Consider the following 15,142-nt stretch of genomic DNA (forward strand, 5'->3'; position numbering starts at 1 on the left):
TCGTGGGGGGGCCCACAACCGTCGTGGGGGCCCACAACCGTCGTGGGGGGCCCACAACCGTCGTGGGGGGCCACAACCGTCGTGGGGAGCCCACAACCGTCGTGGGGGCCCACAACCGTCGTGAGGACCCACAACCGTCGTGGGGGGCCCCACAACCGTCGTGGGGGGCCCACAATCGTCTTGGGGGCCCACAACCGTCGTGGGGGGCCCACAACCGTCGTGGGGGGCCCAAAACCGTCGTGGGGGCCCACAACCGTCGTGTGGACCCACAACCGTCGTGAGGACCCACAACCGTCGTGTGGGCCCACAACCGTCGTGTGGACCCACAACCGTCGTGTGGACCCACAACCGTCGTGTGGACCCACAACCGTCGTACGTGTGGACCCACAACCGTCGTGGGGGGCCCACAACCGTTGTGAGGACCCACAACCGTCGTGGGGGGCCCACAACCGTCGTGGGGGACCCACAACCGTCGTGAGGACCCACAACCGTCGAGGGGAGCCCACAACCGTCGTGGGGGGCCCACAACCATCGTGGGGGGCCCACAACCGTCGTGGGTGTCCCACAACCGTCGTGGGGGGCCCACAACCGTCGTGGGGGGCCCACAAAGGTCGTGAGGACCTACAACCGTCGAGGGGAGCCCACAACCGTCGTGGGGGGCCCACAACCGTCGTGGGGGGCCCACAACCGTCGTGGGGGGCCCACAACCGTCGTGGGTGTCCCACAACCGTCGTGGGGGGCCCACAACCGTCGTGGGGGGCCCACAAAGGTCGTGTGGACCCACAACCGTCGTGGGGGGCCCACAACCGACGTGGGCAGCCCACAACCATCATGAGGACCCACAACCGTCGTGAGGACCCACAACCGTCATGTGGACCCACAACCGTCGTGAGGACCCACAACCGTCGTTAGTACCCACAACCGTCGTGGTTAGCCCACAACCGTCGTGGGGGGCCCACAACCGTCGTGAGGACCCACAACCGTCGTGGGGGGCCCACAGCCGTCGTGGGGGGCCCACAATCGTCGTGGTTAGCCCACAACCGTCGTGTGGGGCCCACAACCGTCGTGTGGGGCCCACAACCGTCGTGAGGGCCCACAACCGTCGTGGGGGGCCCAACAACCGTCGTGGGGGACCCACAACCGTCGTGAGGACCCACAACCGTCGTGGGGAGCCCACAACCGTCGTGGGGGGCCCACAACCATCGTCTGGGGCCCACAACCGTCGTCGGTGTCCCACAACCGTCGTGGGGGCCCACAACCGTCGTGGGGGGTCCACAACCATCGTGGGGGGTCCACAACCGTCGTGAGGACCCACAATCGTCGTGGTTAGCCCACAACCGTCGTGTGGGGCCCACAACCGTCGTGAGGGCCCACAACCGTCGTGGGGGGCCCACAACCGTCGTGGGGAGCCCTGAACCGTCGTGGGGGGCCCACAACCGTCGTGAGGACCCACAACCGTCGTGGGGAGCCCACAACTATCCTGGGGGGCCCACAACCGTCGTGAGAGGCCCACAACCGTCGTGGGGGGCCCACAACCGTCGTGAGAGGCCCACAACCGTCGTGGGGGGCCCACAACCATCGTGGGGGGCCCACAACCGTCGTGGGGAGCCCACAACCATAGTGGGGGTCCCACAACAGTTATGGGAGGCCCACAACCGTGGGGGGCCCACAACCATCGTGGAGGGCCCACAACCGTCGTGGGTGTCCCACAACCGTCGTGGGGGGCACACAACCGTCGTGGGGGCCAACAACCATCGTGGGGGGGCCACAACCGTCGTGGGGGCCCACAACCGTCGTGGGGAGCCCACAACCATCGTGGGGGGCCCACAACCGTCGTGAGGACCCACAACCGTCGTGGGGAGCCCACAACCGTCGTGTGCACCCACAACCGTCGTGGGGAGCCCACAACCGTCGTGGGGGCCCACAACCGTCGTGGGAGGCCCACAACCGTCGTGTGAACCCACAACCGTCGTGGGGGCCAACAACCATCGTAGGGGGCCCACAACCGTCGTGGGTGTCCCACAACCGTCGTGGGTGTCCCACAACCATCGTGGGGGTCCACAACCGTCGTGGGGGCCTACAACCGTCGTGGGGGGCCCACAACCGTCGTGGGGGGCCCACAACCGTCGTGGGGGGCCTACAACCGTCGTGGGGGGCCCACAACCGTCGTGGGGGGCCCACAACCGTCGTGGGTGTCCCAATACCGTCGTGAGGTCCTACAACCGTCGTGGGGGCCCACAACCGTCGTGGGGGTCCCACAACCGTCTTGGGAAGCCCACAACCATCGTGGGGGGCCCACAACCGCATTGGGGGGCCCACAACCGTCGTGAGGACCCACTACCGTCGTGAGGTCCCACAACCGTCGTGAGGAGCCCACAACCGTCGGGGGGGGGGGGGCCCACAACCGTCGTTGGGGTCCCACAACCGTCTTGGGGGGCCCACAACCGTCGTGGGGGCCCACAACCGTCGTGGGGGGCCCACAACCGTCGTGGGGGCCCACAACCGTCGTGTGGAACCACAACCGTCGTGTGGACCCACAACCGTCGTGGGGGGCCTACAACCGTCGTGGGTGTCCCACTACCGTCGTGAGGTCTCACAACCGTCGTGGGGGCCCACAACCGTCGTGGGGGTCCCACAACCGTCTTGGGGAGCCCACAACCATCGTGGGGGGCCCACAACCGCGTTGGAGGGCCCACAACCGTCGTGAGGACCCACTACCGTCGTGAGGTCCCACAACCGTCGTGAGGAGCCCACAACCGTCGTGGGGGGCCCACAACCGTCGTGGGGGTCCCACAACCGTCTTGGGGGGCCCACAACCGTCGTGGGGGGCCCACAACCGTCGTGGGGCGCCCACAACCGTCGTGGGGGCCCACAACCGTCGTGGGGGGCCCCACAACCATCGTGGGTGGCCCACAACCGTCGTGGGGGGCCCACAACCGTCGTGAGAACCCACAACCGTCGTGAGGACCCACAACCGTCGTGGGGGCCCACAACCGACGTGGGGGGCCCACAACTGTCGTGGGGGGCCCACAACCGTCGTGGGGGGCCCACAACCATCGTGGGGGCCCACAACCGTCTGGGGGAGCCCACAACCATCGTGGGGGGCCCACAACCGTCGTGGGAGGCCCACAACCGTCGTGGGGGGCCCACAGCCGTCGTGGGTGTCCCACAACCGTTGTGGGTGTCCCACAACCATCGTGGGGGCCCACAACCGTCGTGGGGGCCTACAACCGTCGTGGGGGGGCCCACAACCGTCGTGGGGGCCCACAACTTTCGTGGGGGGCCCACAACCGTCGTGGGGGGCCACAACCGTCGTGGGGAGCCCACAACCGTCGTGGGGGCCCACAACCGTCGTGAGGACCCACAACCGTCGTGGGGGGCCCCACAACCGTCGTGGGGGGCCCACAATCGTCTTGGGGGCCCACAACCGTCGTGGGGGGCCCACAACCGTCGTGGGGGGCCCAAAACCGTCGTGGGGGCCCACAACCGTCGTGTGGACCCACAACCGTCGTGTGGACCCACAACCGTCGTGTGGACCCACAACCGTCGTGTGGACCCACAACCGTCGTACGTGTGGACCCACAACCGTCGTGGGGGGCCCACAACCGTTGTGAGGACCCACAACCGTCGTGGGGGGCCCACAACCGTCGTGGGGGACCCACAACCGTCGTGAGGACCCACAACCGTCGAGGGGAGCCCACAACCGTCGTGGGGGGCCCACAACCATCGTGGGGGTCCCACAACCGTCGTGGGTGTCCCACAACCGTCGTGGGGGGCCCACAACCGTCGTGGGGGGCCCACAAAGGTCGTGAGGACCCACAACCGTCGAGGGGAGCCCACAACCGTCGTGGGGGGCCCACAACCGTCGTGGGGGGCCCACAACCGTCGTGGGGGGCCCACAACCGTCGTGGGTGTCCCACAACCGTCGTGGGGGGCCCACAACCGTCGTTGGGGGCCCACAAAGGTCGTGTGGACCCACAACCGTCGTTGGGGGCCCACAACCGACGTGGGCAGCCCACAACCATCATGAGGACCCACAACCGTCGTGAGGACCCACAACCGTCATGTGGACCCACAACCGTCGTGAGGACCCACAACCGTCGTTAGTACCCACAACCGTCGTGGTTAGCCCACAACCGTCGTGGGGGGCCCACAACCGTCGTGAGGACCCACAACCGTCGTGGGGGGCCCACAGCCGTCGTGGGGGGCCCACAACCGTCGTGAGGACCCACAATCGTCGTGGTTAGCCCACAACCGTCGTGTGGGGCCCACAACCGTCGTGAGGGCCCACAACCGTCGTGGGGGGCCCACAACCGTCGTGGGGGACCCACAACCGTCGTGAGGACCCACAACCGTCGTGGGGAGCCCACAACCGTCGTGGGGGGCCCACAACCATCGTCTGGGGCCCACAACCGTCGTCGGTGTCCCACAACCGTCGTGGGGGCCCACAACCGTCGTGGGGGGTCCACAACCATCGTGGGGGGTCCACAACCGTCGTGAGGACCCACAATCGTCGTGGTTAGCCCACAACCGTCGTGTGGGGCCCACAACCGTCGTGAGGGCCCACAACCGTCGTGGGGGGCCCACAACCGTCGTGGGGAGCCCTGAACCGTCGTGGGGGGCCCACAACCGTCGTGAGGACCCACAACCGTCGTGGGGAGCCCACAACTATCCTGGGGGGCCCACAACCGTCGTGAGAGGCCCACAACCGTCGTGGGGGGCCCACAACCGTCGTGAGAGGCCCACAACCGTCGTGGGGGGCCCACAACCATCGTGGGGGGCCCACAACCGTCGTGGGGAGCCCACAACCATAGTGGGGGTCCCACAACAGTTATGGGAGGCCCAAAACCGTCGTGGGGGGCCCACAACCATCGTGGAGGGCCCACAACCGTCGTGGGTGTCCCACAACCGTCGTGGGGGGCACACAACCGTCGTGGGGGCCAACAACCATCGTGGGGGGCCCACAACCGTCGTGGGGGCCCACAACCGTCGTGGGGAGCCCACAACCATCGTGGGGGGCCCACAACCGTCGTGAGGACCCACAACCGTCGTAGGGAGCCCACAACCGTCGTGTGGACCCACAACCGTCGTGGGGAGCCCACAACCGTCGTGGGGGCCCACAACCGTCGTGGGAGGCCCACAACCGTCGTGTGAACCCACAACCGTCGTGGGGGCCAACAACCATCGTAGGGGGCCCACAACCGTCGTGGGTGTCCCACAACCGTCGTGGGTGTCCCACAACCATCGTGGGGTTCCACAACCGTCGTGGGGGCCTACAACCGTCGTGGGGGGCCCACAACCGTCGTGGGGGGCCCACAACCGTCGTGGGGGGCCTACAACCGTCGTGGGGGGCCCACAACCGTCGTGGGGGGCCCACAACCGTCGTGGGTGTCCCAATACCGTCGTGAGGTCCTACAACCGTCGTGGGGGCCCACAACCGTCGTGGGGGTCCCACAACCGTCTTGGGGAGCCCACAACCATCGTGGGGGGCCCACAACCGCGTTGGGGGGCCCACAACCGTCGTGAGGACCCACTACCGTCGTGAGGTCCCACAACCGTCGTGAGGAGCCCACAACCGTCGGGGGGGGGCCCACAACCGTCGTTGGGGTCCCACAACCGTCTTGGGGGGCCCACAACCGTCGTGGGGGCCCACAACCGTCGTGGGGGGCCCACAACCGTCGTGGGGGCCCACAACCGTCGTGGGGAGCCCACAACTATCCTGGGGGGCCCACAACCGTCGTGAGAGGCCCACAACCGTCGTGGGGGGCCCACACCCGTCGTGAGGACCCACAACCGTCGTGGCGAGCCCACAACCGTCGTGTGGACCCACAACCGTCGTGGGGAGCCCACAACCGTCGTGTGGACCCACAACCGTCGTGGGGGCCAACAACCATCGTAGGGGGCCCACAACCGTCGTGGGTGTCCCACAACCGTCGTGGGGGCCCACAACCGTCGTGGGGGCCTACAACCGTCGTGGGGGGCCCACAACCGTCGTGGGGGGCCCACAACCGTCGTGGGGGGCCTACAACCGTCGTGGGGGGCCCACAACCGTCGTGGGTGTCCCAATACCGTCGTGAGGTCCTACAACCGTCGTGGGGGCCCACAACCGTCGTGGGGGTCCCACAACCGTCTTGGGGAGCCCACAACCATCGTGGGGGGCCCACAACCGCGTTGGGGGGCCCACAACCGTCGTGAGGACCCACTACCGTCGTGAGGTCCCACAACCGTCGTGAGGAGCCCACAACCGTCGGGGGGGGCCCACAACCGTCGTGGGGGTCCCACAACCGTCTTGGGGGGCCCACAACCGTCGTGGGGGCCCACAACCGTCGTGGGGTGCCCACAACCGTCGTGGGGGCCCACAACCGTCGTGGGGGGCCCCACAACCATCGTGGGTGGCCCACAACCGTCGTGGGGGGCCCACAACCGTCGTGAGAACCCACAACCGTCGTGAGGACCCACAACCGTCGTGGGGGCCCACAACCGACGTGGGGGGCCCACAACTGTCGTGGGGGGCCCACAACCGTCGTGGGGGGCCCACAACCGTCGTGAGAACCCACAACTGTCGTGGGGGCCCACAACCGTCGTGAGAACCCACAACCGTCGTGAGGACCCACAACCGTCGTGAGGACCCACAACCGTCGTGGGGGCCCACAACCGTCGTGGGGGCCCACAACCGTCGTGAGGACCCACAACCGTCGTGAGAACCCACAACCGTCGTGAAGACCCACAACCGTCGTGGGGGGCCCACAACCATCGTGGGTGGCCCACAACCGTCGTGGGGGCCCACAACCGTCGTGGGGGCCCACAACCATCGTGGGGGCCCACAACCGACGTGGGGGCCCAAAACCGTCGTGTGAACCCACAACCGTCGGGGGGAGCCCACAACCATCGTGGGGGGCCCACAACCGTCGTGTTAGGCCCACAACCGTCGTGGGGGGCCCACAACCGTCGTGGGTGTCCCACAACCATCGTGGGGGCCCACAACCGTCGTGGGGGGCCCACAAATGTCGTGAGAATCCACAACTGTCGTGGGGGCCCACAACCGTCGTGAGAACCCACAACCGTCGTGAGGATCCACAACCGTCGTGAGGACCCACAACCGTCCTGGGGGCCCACAACCGTCGTGGGGGCCCACAACCGTCGTGAGGACCCACAACCGTCGTGAGAACCCACAACCGTCTTGAAGACCCACAACCGTCGTGAGAACCCACAACCGTCGTGGGGGGCCCACAACCGTCGTGGGGGGCCCACAAATATCGTGGGGGCCCACAAACGACGTGGGGGCCCAAAACCGTCGTGTGAACCCACAACCGTGGGGGGGTGCCCACAACCATCGTGGAGGGCCCACAACCGTCGTGAGAGGCCCACAACCGTCGTGGGGGGCCCACAACCGTCGTGGGTGTCCCACAACCGTCGTGGGTGTCCCACAACCATCGTGAGGGCCCACAACCGTCGTGGGGGGCCTACAACCGTCGTGGGGGGGGCCACAACCGTCGTGGGGGGCCCACAACCGTCGTCGGGGGCCCACAACCGTCGTGGGGGGCCACAACCGTCGTGGGGAGCCCACAACCGTCGTGGGGGCCCACAACCGTCGTGGGGAGCCCACAACCGTCGTGGGGGCCCACAACCGTCGTAAGGACCCACAACCGTCGTGGGGGGCCCCACAACCGTCGTGGGGGGCCCACAACCGTCTTGGGGGGCCCACAACCGTCGTGGGGGGCCAACAACCGTCGTGGGGGGCCCACAACCGTCGTGGGGGCCCACAACCGTCGTGGGGGCCCCACAACCATCGTGGGTGGCCCACAACCGTCGTGGGGGGCCCACAACCGTCGTGAGAACCCACAACCGTCGTGAGGACCCACAACCGTCGTGGGGGCCCACAACCGACGTGGGGGGCCCACAACTGTCGTGGGGGGCCCACAACCGTCGTGGGGGGCCCACAACCGTCGTGAGAACCCACAACTGTCGTGGGGGCCCACAACCGTCGTGAGAACCCACAACCGTCGTGAGGACCCACAACCGTCGTGAGGACCCACAACCGTCGTGGGAGCCCACAACCGTCGTGGGGGCCCACAACCGTCGTGAGGACCCACAACCGTCGTGAGAACCCACAACCGTCGTGTAGACCCACAACCGTCGTGGGGGGCCCACAACCATCGTGGGTGGCCCACAACCGTCGTGGGGGCCCACAACCGTCGTGGGGGGCCCACAACCATCGTGGGGGCCCACAACCGACGTGGGGGCCCAAAACCGTCGTGTGAACCGACAACCGTCGGGGGGAGCCCACAACCATCGTGGGGGGCCCACAACCGTCGTGTTAGGCCCACAACCGTCGTGGGGGGCCCACAACCGTCGTGGGTGTCCCACAACCGTCGTGGGTGTCCCACAACCATCGTGGGGGCCCACAACCGTCGTGGGGGGCCTACAACCGTCGTGGGGGGGCCTACAACCGTCGTGGGGGGCCCACAACCGTCGTGGGGGGCCCACAACCGTCGTGGGGGGCCACAACCGTCGTGGGGAGCCCACAACCGTCATGGGGGGCTCACAACCGTCGTGAGGACCCACAACCGTCGTGGGGGGACCCACAACCGTCGTGGGGGGCCCACAACCGTCTTGGGGGCCCACAACCGTCGTGGGGGCCCACAACCGTCGTGGGGGCCCAAAACCGTCGTGGGGGCCCACAACCGTCGTGGGGGGCCCCACAACCATCGTGGGTGGCCCACAACCGTCGTGGGGGGCCCACAACCGTCGTGAGAACCCACAACCGTCGTGAGGACCCACAACCGTCGTGGGGGCCCACAACCGACGTGGGGGGCCCACAACTGTCGTGAGGGGTCCACAACCGTCGTGGGGGGCCCACAACCGTCGTGAGAACCCACAACTGTCGTGGGGGCCCACAACCGTCGTGAGAGCCCACAACCGTCGTGAGGATCCACAACCGTCGTGAGGACCCACAACCGTCCTGGGGGCCCACAACCGTCGTGGGGGCCCACAACCGTCGTGAGGACCCACAACCGTCGTGAGAACCCACAACCGTCTTGAAGACCCACAACCGTCGTGAGAACCCACAACCGTCGTGGGGGGCCCACAACCGTCGTGGGGGGCCCACAACCATCGTGGGGGCCCACAACCGACGTGGGGGCCCAAAACCGTCGTGTGAACCCACAACCGTCGGGGGGAGCCCACAACCATCGTGGGGGGCCCACAACCGTCGTGAGAGGCCCACAACCGTCGTGGGGGGCCCACAACCGTCGTGGGTGTCCCACAACCGTCTTGGGTGTCCCACAACCATCGTGAGGGCCCACAACCGTCGTGGGGGGCCTACAACCGTCGTGGGGGGGCCCACAACCGTCGTGGGGGACCCACAACCGTCGTGGGGGGCCCACAACCGTCGTGGGGGGCTACAACCGTCGTGGGGAGCCCACAACCGTCGTGGGGGCCCACAACCGTCGTGAGGGCCCACAACCGTCGTGAGAGGCCCACAACCGTCGTGGGGGGCCCACAACCGTCGTGGGTGTCCCACAACCGTCTTGGGTGTCCCACAACCATCGTGAGGGCCCACAACCGTCGTGGGGGGCCTACAACCGTCGTGGGGGGCCCACAACCGTCGTGGGGGGCCCACAACCGTCGTGGGGGGCCCACAACCGTCGTGGGGGGCCACAACCGTCGTGGGGAGCCCACAACCGTCGTGGGGGCCCACAACCGTCGTGAGGGTCCACAACCGTCGTGGGGTGCCCCACAACCATCGTGGGGGGCCCACAACCGTCTTGGGGGGCCCACAACAGTCGTGGGGGGCCAACAACCGTCGTGGGGGGCCCACAACCGTCGTGGGATCCCACAACCGTCGTGGGGGCCCCACAACCATCGTGGGTGGCCCACAACCGTCGTGGGGGGCCCACAACCGTCGTGAGAACCCACAACCGTCGTGAGGACCCACAACCGTCGTGGGGGCCCACAACCGACGTGGGGTGCCCACAACTGTCGTGGGGGGCCCACAACCGTCGTGGGGGGCCCACAACCGTCGTGAGAACCCACAACTGTCGTGGGGGCCCACAACCGTCGTGAGAACCCACAACCGTCGTGAGGACCCACAACCGTCGTGAGGACCCACAACCGTCGTGGGGGCCCACAACCGTCGTGGAGGCCCACAACCGTCGTGAGGACCCACAACCGTCGTGAGAACCCACAACCGTCGAGAAGACCCACAACCGTCGTGGGGGGCCCACAACCATCGTGGGCGGCCCACAACCGTCGTGGGTGGCCCACAACCGTCGTGGGTGGCCCACAACCGTCCTGGGGGGCCCACATCCATCGTGGGGGCCCACATCCGACGTGGGGGCCCACAATCGTCGTGAGGACCCACAACCGTCGTGGGGGGCCCACAACCATCGTGGGGGTCCACAACCGTCGTGGGGGCCCACAACCGACGTGGGGGCCCATAACCGTTGTGAGGACTCACAACCGTCGTGGGGGGCCAACAACCGTCGTGGGGGGCCCACAACCGTCGTGGGGGGCCCACAACCGTCGTGAGGACCCACAACCGTCGTGAGGACCCACAACCATCGTGGGGGTCCACAACCGTCGTGGGGGCCCACAACCGACGTGAGGACCCAAAACCGTCATGTGGACCCACAACCGTCTTGTGGACCCACAACCGTCGTGGGGGGCCCACTACCGTCGTGAGGACCCACAACCGTCGTGTGGACCCACAACCGTCGTGAGGACCCACAACCGTCGTGGGGGCCCACAACCGTCGTGAGGACCCACAACCGTCGTGGGGGCCCACAACCGTCGTGGGGGCCCACAACCGTCGTGTGGACCCACAACCGTCGTGAGGACCCACAACCGTCGTGGGGGCCCACAACCGTCGTGTGGACCCACAACCGTCGTGGGGACCCACAACCGTCGTGAGGACCCACAACCGTCGTGAGGACCCACAACTGTCGTGAGGACCCACAACCGTCGTGTGGACCCACAACCGTCGTGGGGGGCCCACAACCGTCGTGTGGACCCACAACCGTCGTGGGGGCCCACAACCGTCGTGTGGACCCACAACCGTCGTGGGGACCCACAACCGTCGTGAGGACCCACAACCGTCGTGAGGACCCACAACTGTCGTGTGGACCCACAACCGTCGTGTGGACCCACAACCGTCGTGAGGACCCACAACCGTCGTGTGGACCCACAACCGTCGTGGGGGCCCACAACGGTCGTGGGGGCCCACAACTGTCGTGAGGACCCACAACCGTCGTGGGGGGCCCACAACCGTCGTGTGGACCCACAACCGTCTTGTGGACCCACAACCGTCGTGTGGACCCACAACCGTCATGAGGACCCACAACCGTCGTGTGGACCTACAACCGTCGTGAGGACCCACAACTGTCGTGGGGGCCCACAACCGTCGTGAGGACCCACAACCGTCGTGTGGACCCACAACCGTCGTGGGGGGCCCACAACAGTCGTGGGGGGCCCACAACCATCGTGAGGACCCACAACCGTCGTGAGGACCCACAACCGTCGTGGGGGGCCTACAACCGTCGTGTGGACCCACAACCGTCGTGTGGACCCACAACCGTTGTGGGGGGCCCACAACCGTCGTGAGGACCCACAACCATCGTGGGGGCCCACAACCGTCGTGAGGACCCGCAACCGTCGTGGGGGGCCCACAACCGTCGCGTGGACCCACAACCGTCGTGTGGACCCACAACCGTCGTGGGGGGCCCACAACCGTCGTGAGGACCCACAACTGTCGTGAGGACCCACAACCGTCGTGAGGACCCACAACCGTCGTGGGGGCCCACAACCGTCGTGGGGAGCCCACATCCGTCGTGGGGGGCCCACAACCGTCGTGAGGACCCACAACCGTCGTGTGGACCTACAACCGTCGTGGGGAGCCCACAACCGTCGTGAGGACCCACAACCGTCGTGTGGACCCACAACCGTCGTGTGGACCCACAACCGTCGTGAGGACCCACAACCGTCGTGGGGAGCCCACAACCGTCGTGGGGACCCACGACCGTCGTGTGGACCCACAACCGTCGTGTGGACCCACAACCGTCGTGAGGACCCACAACCGTCGTGAGGACCCACAACCGTCGTGTGGAACCACAACCGTCGTGGGGGGCCCACAACCGTCGTGTGGACCCACAACCGTCGTGTGGACCAACAACTGTCGTGTGGACCCACAACCGTCGTGAGGACCCACAACCGTCGTGAGGACCCACAACCGTCGTGGGAAGCCCACAACCGTCGTGTGGACCCACAACCGTCGTGGGAAGCCCACAACCGTCGTGTGGACCCACAACCGTCGTGTGGACCAACAACCGTCGTGTGGACCCACAACCGTCGTGTGGACCCACAACCGTCGTGTGGACCCACAACCGTCGTGGGGACCAACAACCGTCGTGGGGAGCCAACAACCGTCGTGGGGAGCCCACAACCGTCGAGGGGAGCCCACAACCGTCGTGGGGAGCCCACAACCGTCGTGGGAAGCCCACAACCGTCGTGTGGACCCACAACCGTCGTGTGGACCCACAACCGTCGTGTGGACCCACAACCGTCGTGTGGACCCACAACCGTCGTGTGGACCGACAACCGTCGTGTGGACCCACAACCGTCGTGGGGAGCCCACAACCGTCGTGTGGACCCACAACCATCGTGGGGAGCCCACAACCGTCGTGTAGACCCACAACCGTCGTGTGGACCCACAACCGTCGTGAGGATCCAAAACCGTCGTGTGGACCCACAACCGTCGTGGGGGACACACAACCGTCGTGGGGAGCCCACAACCGTTGTGGGGAGCCCACAACCGTCGTGGGGAGCCCACATCCGTCGTGGGGAGCCCACAACCGTTGTGGGGAGCCCACAACCGTCGAGGGTGGCCAACAACCGGCATGGGGCCCCACATCCATCGTGTGGACCTACAGCTAACGTGGGGACCCACAACTGTCGTGGGGGCTCACATCCTCGTAAGGGACCCACAACCGTCGTAGAGACCCACAATCGTCATGGGGGCCTTACAATCGTCGAGGGGACGCACAACCGTCATGGGGGCCCACAACCGTCGTGGGGGCCCACAACCGACGTGGGGGCCCACAACCGTTGTGAGGACTCACAACCGTCGTGGGGGGCCACCAACCGTCGTGGGGGGCCCACAACTGTCGTGGGGGGCCCACAACCGTCGTGTGGACCCACAACCGTCGTGAGGACCCACAACCGTCGTGGGGGCCCACAACCGTCGTGTGGACCCACAACCGTCGTGGGGACCCACAACCGTCGTGAGGACCCACAAGCGTCGTGAGGACCCACAACCGTCGTGAGGACCCACAACCGTCGTGTGGACCCACAACAGTCGTGAGGACACACAACCGTCGTGTGGACCCACAACCGTCGTGTGGAGCCACAACCGTCGTGAGGACCCACAACCGTCGTGTGGACCCACAACCGTCGTGGGGGCCCACAACCGTCGTTGGGGCCCACAACCGTCGTGAGGACCCACAACCGTCGTGGGGGGTCCACAACCGTCGTGTGGACCCACAACCGTCGTGTGGACCCACAACCGTCGTGTGGACCCACAACCGTCATGAGGACCCACAACCGTCGTGGGGGCCCACAACCGTCGTGAGGACCCATAACCGTCGTGGGGGCCCACAACCGTCGTGAGGACCCACAACCGTCGTGTGGACCCACAACCGTCGTGTGGACCCAAAACCGTCGTGAGGACCCACAACCGTCGTGAGGACCCACAACCGTCGTGGGGGGCCCACAACCGTCGTGAGGACCCACAACCGTCGTGAGGACCCACAACCGTCGTGTGGACCAACAACCGTTGTATGGACCCACAACCGTCGTGAGGACCCACAACCGTCGTGAGGACCCACAACCGGCGTGAGGACCCACAACCGTCGTGTGGACCCACAACCGTCGTGGGGGGCCCACAACCGTCGTGTGGACCCAAAACCACCGTGGGGGGCCCACAACCGTCGTGTGGACCCACAACCGTCGTGTGGACCAACAACCGTCGTGGGGAGCCCACAACCGTCGTGGGGAGCTCACAACCGTCGTGGGGAGCCCACAACCGTCGTGGGGAGCCCACAACCGTCGTGGGAAGCCCACAACCGTCGTGTGGACCCACAACCGTCGTGTGGACCCACAACTGTCGTGTGGACTCACAACCGTCGTGGGGGGCCCACAACCGTCGTGGGGACCCACAACCGTCGTGAGGACCCACAACCGTCGTGTGGACTCACAACCGTCGTGGGGGGCCCACAACCGTCGTGAGGACCCACATCCGTCGTGGGGACCCACAACCGTCGTGTGGACCTACAACCGTCGTGGGAAGCCCACAACCGTCGTGGGGAGCCCACAACCGTCGTGGGAGCCCACAACCGTCGTGTGGACCCACAACCGTCGTGTGGACCCACAACCGTCGTGGGGAGCCCACAACTGTCGTGTGGACCCACAACCGACGTGTGGACCCACAACCGTCGTGTGGACCCACAACTGTCGTGTGGACTCACAACCGTCGTGGGGGGCCCACAACCGTCGTGAGGACCCACAACCGTCGTGGGGACCCACAACCGTCGTGTGGACCTACAACCGTCGTGGGGAGCCCACAACCGTCGTGGGGAGCCCACAACCGTCGTGGGGAGCCCACAACCGTCGTAGGAAGCCCACAACCGTCGTGTGGACCCACAACCGTCGTGTGGACCCACAACCGTCGTGGGGAGCCCACAACCGTCGTGAGGACCTACAACCGTCGTGGGGACCCACAACCGTCGTGGGGGGCCAACAACCGGCATGGGGCCCCACAACCGTCGTGTGGACCCACAACCGTCGTGGGGAGCCCACAACCGTCGTGGGGAGCCCACAACCGTCGTGGGGAGCCCACAACCGTCGTGGGGACCCACAACTGTCGTGTGGACCCACAACCGTCGTTTGGTCCCACAACCGTCGTGTGGACCCACAACCGTCGTGAGGACCCACAACCGTCGTGTGGACCCACAACCGTCGTGTGGACCCACAACCGTCGTGAGGACCCAAAACCGTCGTGAGGACCCACAACCGTCGTGAGGACCCACAACCGTCGTGGGGGGCCCACAACCGTCGTGAGGACCCACAACCGTCGTTAGGACCCACAACC

This window comes from Procambarus clarkii, chromosome 37 (genome assembly GCF_040958095.1).
Source record: "Procambarus clarkii isolate CNS0578487 chromosome 37, FALCON_Pclarkii_2.0, whole genome shotgun sequence".
NCBI lineage: Eukaryota > Metazoa > Arthropoda > Malacostraca > Decapoda > Cambaridae > Procambarus > Procambarus clarkii.